Consider the following 7,554-nt stretch of genomic DNA (forward strand, 5'->3'; position numbering starts at 1 on the left):
AATGACATTGAATTTTTGTGAAAACTTCAAATTTGCCTTTGCTTAATGGTAAAGTTACCTATTTAAATAAAGTAATGATTATTTTGATAAATACACTCATCACAACCCCTTCTAACTTGAACCTTTGTATTTTGAGGGGTTGTTAACTATATATATATATATATATATATATATATATATATATAAAAGCTGGGAATAACCCACAAGCTCATATGAACATATGAGCCCAATGGCCCAGAATGAATCTAGGCCAATCTGACGATCACAAATGTCCAATAATGCTTGAATTTTTTTTTTTTCTATAAATCCAAACCTCTTATCAAGACGCAACTAATAAAAATATAAAAAAAAATTATTCGTAAAAAATAAAATGACCAAAATACCCCTCAAAACATTTCAGGGGTATTTTGGTCAATTTATTTATGTAAAATATGTTTTTGATATTTTTAGAAAATTCACTTATTTTTTATGAACACGCACCTAAAATTTCAAGTGATTTGGATTTGTAGAAAATAAAATAAAATTCAAATACTATCGGACATTTGTGATCGTCAGATCGGCCCAGATTCAATCTGGGCCGTTGGGGTCATATGTTCATATGAGCTAGTAGGCTATTCTTATCTTTTTCCATAAATATATATATATATATATATATATATATATAAGTAAATCTTCGAAAAATATCAAAAAAATATTTTACATGAAAAAAATTGACTAAAATACCCCTAAAAAGTTTTGGAGGTATTTTGGTCAAAAATATTTTCGCAAATTATGTTTTTTATATTTTTATTAGGTGAGACTTGATGAGAAGAACGCACATCTAAAATTTCAAGTGATTTGGATTTCTAAAAAAAAAAATTAAAATACAAACACTACCAGACATCCGTGTTCATCAGATCGGCCCAAATTCAATCTAAGCCGCTGAGCTTATACTATTCTATGAGCTAGTGGGCTCACCCAAGCTTTATATATATATATATATATATATATATATATATATATATATGAAAAAAGTTGGGATTAGCCCACTAACTCATATGAGCATATGAGCCCAACGACCTAGACTGAATCTGGGCCGATCTGACGATCATGGATGTCCTATAGTATTTGAATTTTATTTATGTTTTTATAAATCCAAATCAATTGAAATTTTAGGCGTGTGTTTATAAAAAATAGGTGAATCTTCAAAAAATATCAAAAAAATATTTTATAAGATATAAATTGACCAAAATACCCCCGAAAAAGTTTCAAGGGTATTTTGGTCCTTTTTTAAGGTTGGGTTTTTGTCGAGGTTTGTTCGAAAATCTTTAATATAACTTTGATTGGTATAGTGGATTTCTGTTTGCCGTGCCCATGGATGTAGCCCGTTTAGGGTGAACCGCGTAAATCTTTGTCTTCTTGTTGTATGTATTTCATGATCTAATTCTCATACTTTATTTGCCAACTATTAACACACCGGGTTTAGAGCTTCCGCGCATAATAAGTGGTATAAGAGCACAACACTAACCGACCTAACCGGTTAACCGGCCGAATCAACCGCTCTAACCAGGCAAGTCCTGGGCGATCAAAAAAGTGTTGAAAAAATATAAAAAAATACAAAAAAATCTACTAGAATATGAATAGCATATAAATAATGATTAAAACAAAATACATTCAAATGAAGTTGAAAGTTAATGAAAAAAATGGATTTTAACCCATTTTATATTTTCCAAGGGATATTTTTAAAATTTTCTAAAAAGATGGAAAAATATAAAAGTGAGTATTAATGACCAATTTTTTTTTTAATTGTTACCATAATATAAAGAATATTTAAAAATTCATTACAAATCAAATTCCTTATTTTTGATAATTTGTATACATTTTTTTGATTTTTTTTTAAAATACTGGTTGATCACCCTAACCGCCCAAAACTGGAACCAACCACTGGTCGATCTAACCGGGCGGTTAGCAGTTAGATTGGGCGATTTTGCAAACAATGGGTGGAACCAACTCTTGGATACCCAACATAATAGAAAATACTAGGTCACCTTCCAAGGTACTCTATTGCACCTATGGACAAATCAAATCTTTAAATCTCTAGGTGATTGTTGTGGCCAGTTCCTTTCGGTCCACTTGTAGTCTTTTGGTTCTTTTCCTCTTGGAAAGACATTAGTCCTTATCTCCTCAGTTTCGGTTGAACTCATTCCAACCTCTTTACATCTCCATTGTAATGGCCTCACTTACCCTATCTTTGCCTCTGTTCAAATTCCCGACTGTCACGATTGCATCAATCCAAACCTTGGAGGTTGGACAATGGTGCACCGCAAATACCATGCTTTGAAGCATACTCCGAGACTTCCATCCTCTGGTTCCCAAGAACATGGTCCACAACAGCCCCCCGCCGTCCACCTGGGTAGCTAAAGACTCCCAGGGAGCCTTAGGGGGAATCTGGGTAATTTTGAACCCAACCATTCTTCAAGGTTTATTGCCACAAATCATGGATCACTCAGTCTCCCTTTCTTTCAATTGTATCTCTGATGGTTTCACTTTCATGACTACTTTTGTATACGGCCCGAACACCGCCTCTCTTAGACCTTCATTTTGGTAGGAGCTTTCATCCTTGGCCTCGCCTACCCTCCCCTAGTTATTGGGAGGAGATTTCAACACAGTCGAGTGGTCTTCAGAAAAATTGATGGGTGGTCCACTCAATGCATCCATGAGTGGCTGTTCGGAATCATTGAGAGCATGCCTCTCATTGACATCCCTTTATCACGGGCCTCTTTCACATGATCTAACCATGCAGAAAGTCCAACTATGACTAAGATTGATCACTTCTTGGTCAACCACCTTTGGGAAGATTTTCTTCCCAATTACTCGTCCTAATAAATCTTTTAGGTTTGAACTTTTTTGGATGGAAGATCCATCCTGCATGGTTTTTAGGTTTGAACTATTTTGGATGGAAGATCCAACTTTTTTGGATGGAACTTTTTTTAGGTTTCCCCCTCTTCCACTACACCTGGAGTTCTACTCTGATATATGGGTGGGCAGGGTATAGATTGTCCCGTAAGCTCCAAATTCTTAAAGCCGCTTTGAAACAATGGAGTCGCTAGCGCTCCCCTCTTACTTTAGAGTCCCAATCAGAAACCTAAATACCATCAGCCCAGATTTAGATTTCCTAGAGGAATCCCGAACACTTACCACTCAGGAAAGGGAAGATGGGCTCCAGGCAAAGGTCACCCTATCTCAGACCCTTAAGCAGGAAGAAACTTATTGGTATTAGAGGTCTAGGATTAAGTGGCATAAGGAAGGGGACAGGAATACAGGTTTCTTCCATAAGACGGCCAGCTTGAGACGCAAGGGCAATGCTATCACCCAAATTTTAGTAGGCCCTCTCTCATTTACCCAACCCTCTCACATTAGCCTTTTTTCATTAGATTTTTTAAGAATCTGTTCTTTAAACCTCTTTACCACCGCCCACTTCTTGGCAATATTGCATTTCAAACCATCTCCCCTGCGATGGCTACATTGGAGTGCCCTTTCACCTTAGAAGAAAATAAGGAAAGCTGCCTTTGATCTTCTGAAAGATAAGGCCCCTGGCCTAGACGGTTTCCTTTTAGCCCTTTTCCAAACCCAATGGGATACTATAGCTCCTGATATTCATGCCTTTTCCAAGAATTTTTTCTCAGAAGCAGACTTAACTCAACTCTCAATTGAACCTTCTTAGCCTTGGTCCCCAAAATTGAAGGAGCTCATAGAATGACATATTTCCGCTCTATCAGCCTCGTCAATTAATCCTACAAAATCTTGGCAAAGGTACTTGCCTGCAAGAGGTCCTCACCACAGTTATCTCCCCAACCCAATCAGCTTTTGTTGCAAATAGACAAATTCTAAACGGTGCTCTGACGGCCCATGAAGCAATACATTTCAAGTCCTTGTCTAGCCAGAAAGGCCTCATCATTAAACCGGATTGGGAAAAGGCCTATGATAGGGTCGGCTGGGACCTGCTCGACTCGATCCAGTTCACTTTGGAGAAATTGGATTCAAGCTTGTATCTCCAACCCATCCGTCTCCATACTCATCAATGGGTCCCCAAATGGATTCTTTCAAAAGGCCTTGGGCAGGGGGCGCCCCTCTCACCCCTCCTCTTACACTCATTGGGGAACTCTTTACCCAAACAATCTCTAGACTCTATGATAGAGGCCTTCTCTCGGGTTTTAGTACCTCTCCATCATGTCCAATTGTAACCCATCTACTCTACACAGATGATACTCTTTTTTTCTGCGAAGCAAACCCAACCCAAGTTGATTGCCTTTGGCGTTTTCTGCGTGCCTTTGAACTCCTCACAGGGATAAAGGTTAACCTCAAGAAGACAAAAATGTTAGGAGTCCATGTAGGAGATACTGAATTGTGGAGCCTAGCACAACATCTAGGATATGCAATGGAACCATTAGCTTCCTCATACCTAAGATTCCCTTTGTGCCTAGGAAAACCTAGAAAGGAACTGTGGGACGATCTCACACAAAGATTCACATGGAAGTTTGCCTCCTGGAAGGGCAGGTTTCTATCCTTTGGGGGCAGATTTATTCTCATTCGAGCTACCTTGGCTAGTATACCAGTATATTACATGTCCCTCTTTCAGCTCCTCATCTCTATTATCCAGCGCTTAGAGAAAATTAATGAGGGATTTTCTATGGTCCGGAGTAGAGGGATCAAAGGAAATACATCTAGTAGCTTGGGACATTGTATGCTCCCCAAAAAAATTTTGGGGTCTTGAAATAAAAGATCTTAGAACCATGAATCTTGCCCTTCTTGACAAATGGTGTTGGAAATTTTTGTCTCCCCACACACTCCTTTGGAAACAGGTCATACAAGCGAAATATGGTCCTAGCAGTGGGGAATGGCTCCCTAGAGCCCCATCTCATAGATATTCGGGAGTGTGGAAAAGCATCTCCACAACCAGGAATGCCTTCCTACATCGTATCTGATATAGGTTAGGAGATGGCTCCTGCATACTCTTCTGGTCTGATCGGTGGATTGGAAACTCTCCTCTTTCAGTGGCTTTCCTTGCTCTCATCCTTGTGGCAAGAGAACCTAAAGCCTTCATTACGGACTGCGTAGAATTCAATGCCTCCAATGTAGTTTGGACACCAATCTTTAGAAGAAACTTCACGGATCAGGAATCTGCTCTCTTGCTAACATTGTTCCAAATTCTTGACCCCATCTTCTTTACCCTCTCTTGACATGATTCTTTAATTTGGTCTGTGGCCCCTTCGGGAACTTTCTCCGTCTCTTCCTTTTATTCCTCACTCCTCCCCAACCAGAACCTCGAGCCTCTCCTCAATTTTTCTTGGGCCCTCCCTGTTGCCCACAAAGGTCAGGCCTTCTTTTGGGTCTTCCTACAAGGTAAGACCCATACACTAGATCACCTCCAGAGGAGAGGCTTCTCTCTCCCTAACCGGTGCATTCTGTGTCTTGAGGAAGAGGAATCCATTCCACACCTTTTTATCCATTGCAAAGTCTCTCTCACCCTCTGGTCATCCCTCCAACTGTTTAGCCTAAAGTGGGTGACACCTCATAACCTAAATAGTCTATTTTAGTCTTTTCTTTCCCACCCTTTCTTAAAAAATGGAAAAAAGCTTTGGTACCTCCCAGTTTCTGCCCTAATTTGGAGCATTTGGCTAGAGAGGAATTCTCGGACATCCAGAGGCACCTTGAAAAACATCGAATCTATATTTGATTCCACTTTTGCTCTCATTTTTCTTTGGGCCAAAAACATCCCTATGGACTCTACAATTCCTATACAACACTTTCTTAACAATTGGGCCTGCCTCCTCAAGTTATCAACCCTATCAGATTGACCTAGGCCCCTCTGGACCCCTCCCCACCTCTCGGGGATTTCTAAAGTTGACTACCGATGGGTCTTCCTTAGGAAACCCGTCTTCCTTAGGAAACCCAGGACCTTCGGGGCATAGGTGGCTGGCTTGCAAATAGTACAGCTAAAATATTCACATTCTTAGAGTATATTGGGATATAGGACTCCACTTATGCTGAGGCACTGGCTTTGCTTGAAGTACTGAAGAGGGTGGCTCAGTTGGGAATCAACTCTCAAGGTATCCTTATAGAAGTTGACTCCACCAACACCCTTCTTTGGGCCACCCGTGAGCAACAGCCCCCCTGGAGGCTAGCTTCGACTTTTGAGCATATTGATTTCTTGTGCAGCCTTGTCCCTCAGGTCACCTTCATGCATATTTACCGAGCATCCAATTCTGAGGTAGACCGACTGGCAAAACAAGAAGCCCAACCGTCTGCTTGACAATAGTTTCACCTCCCCCTCTCACTTTCTCTTTCTATCTCTCCCCTCTAGCTCTTTGTCTCCCCCTCTTTCTCCCAAAAATAAAAAAGAAGGATAATCCTCTTCTTTCATATAGGCACATATTGGCCTAAAACTCTCTTTTCTCTCTCCCCTCTAATTCATTTCTGATTCTCTGCTCGCCATCAAAGCAAACCATCATAGCAAACTTTGGAAGGTCTTCTCCGGCTTCTCAAAGGTATGGCCTCAAACTCTAGACTCTCTCTCTCTTAACCCCCCTTTTCTTCTTTCTCATCTTTCCCCCTTAACATCTGCTCCATCTATAGCATAGCCTCCAGAAGGAAAACAATATAATTATTTTTTCGGGGAAATGGGAACTACCTCTTTACTCTCTTTTACATCCCCATTAATATCTCCCTCTCTTGCCTCCTCAAACCCATGCTCGTCTCTCTTCCCTAAGCATACTCAGCAGCCGGTAAGTAGGGCTCTCGGTAAGCTCTCTTGCAACTCCATATTTCTCTTGTTACACCTCCCCTTTGACCCCTATACCCCAATTTCTTTCTATTCACCACTCAATATTTGCAGCCTTACCACCTTGTTCTATTAGCCCTCTTTAAGGCCTCTTCAGACCCCACCCCCCACCATCTCTCCCATGGCGGACAAAGCCCTGGTAGGGACCTCATGAACAACTACAGCTAGCAGATATTTTTAAGGTTCATGCTTATCAGCACCCTTTGACTCCTCCCGCCCATTAGAAGTAGGCCCACTCAACATCCACCACAGCTTTTACCTAGTAGCTGCCACTGTTGCTCCTGCCTAGGAGCAGCCACCATCGCTACTTTACCTTAGAAGCATTCCCTTCTGCTTCTACGAAAATGTCTCTCTCTTCTCAAAAGCAAGGCCCATGCATTCTTTGGGTCTTACCAACACTCCAAGACAGAACAGAGGACAAAGCTACAAACTCCAACACCTTGAAGCTTAAGTTTCAGCAGCCCAACCCATACCCCGCATGGTACACCCCACAGTTCTGCAGAGCGTTACAAAGGCCGTGCAAGCTAATTTTGGTGTTGATACGCTCAGGATGAAGACAGTGAAGAACTTTTTTGAATAACTTCTTTTGGAATTGTAATGCACTTTGCATGTAATTATCTTTTCCTTTTCTCTCCTATCGTTCTTAACTGTATCTCTCTATCCCCCCCACTACCTATTCTCCCACACTTTTCTCCTTGTTCCTTCTTGATTTTTTGGTTGTAAACGGAGCACCC

This window comes from Amborella trichopoda, chromosome 5 (genome assembly GCF_054954075.1).
Source record: "Amborella trichopoda isolate Santa Cruz 75 chromosome 5, AtrichopodaSantaCruz75HAP2 v2.0, whole genome shotgun sequence".
NCBI classification, from domain to species: domain Eukaryota; kingdom Viridiplantae; phylum Streptophyta; class Magnoliopsida; order Amborellales; family Amborellaceae; genus Amborella; species Amborella trichopoda.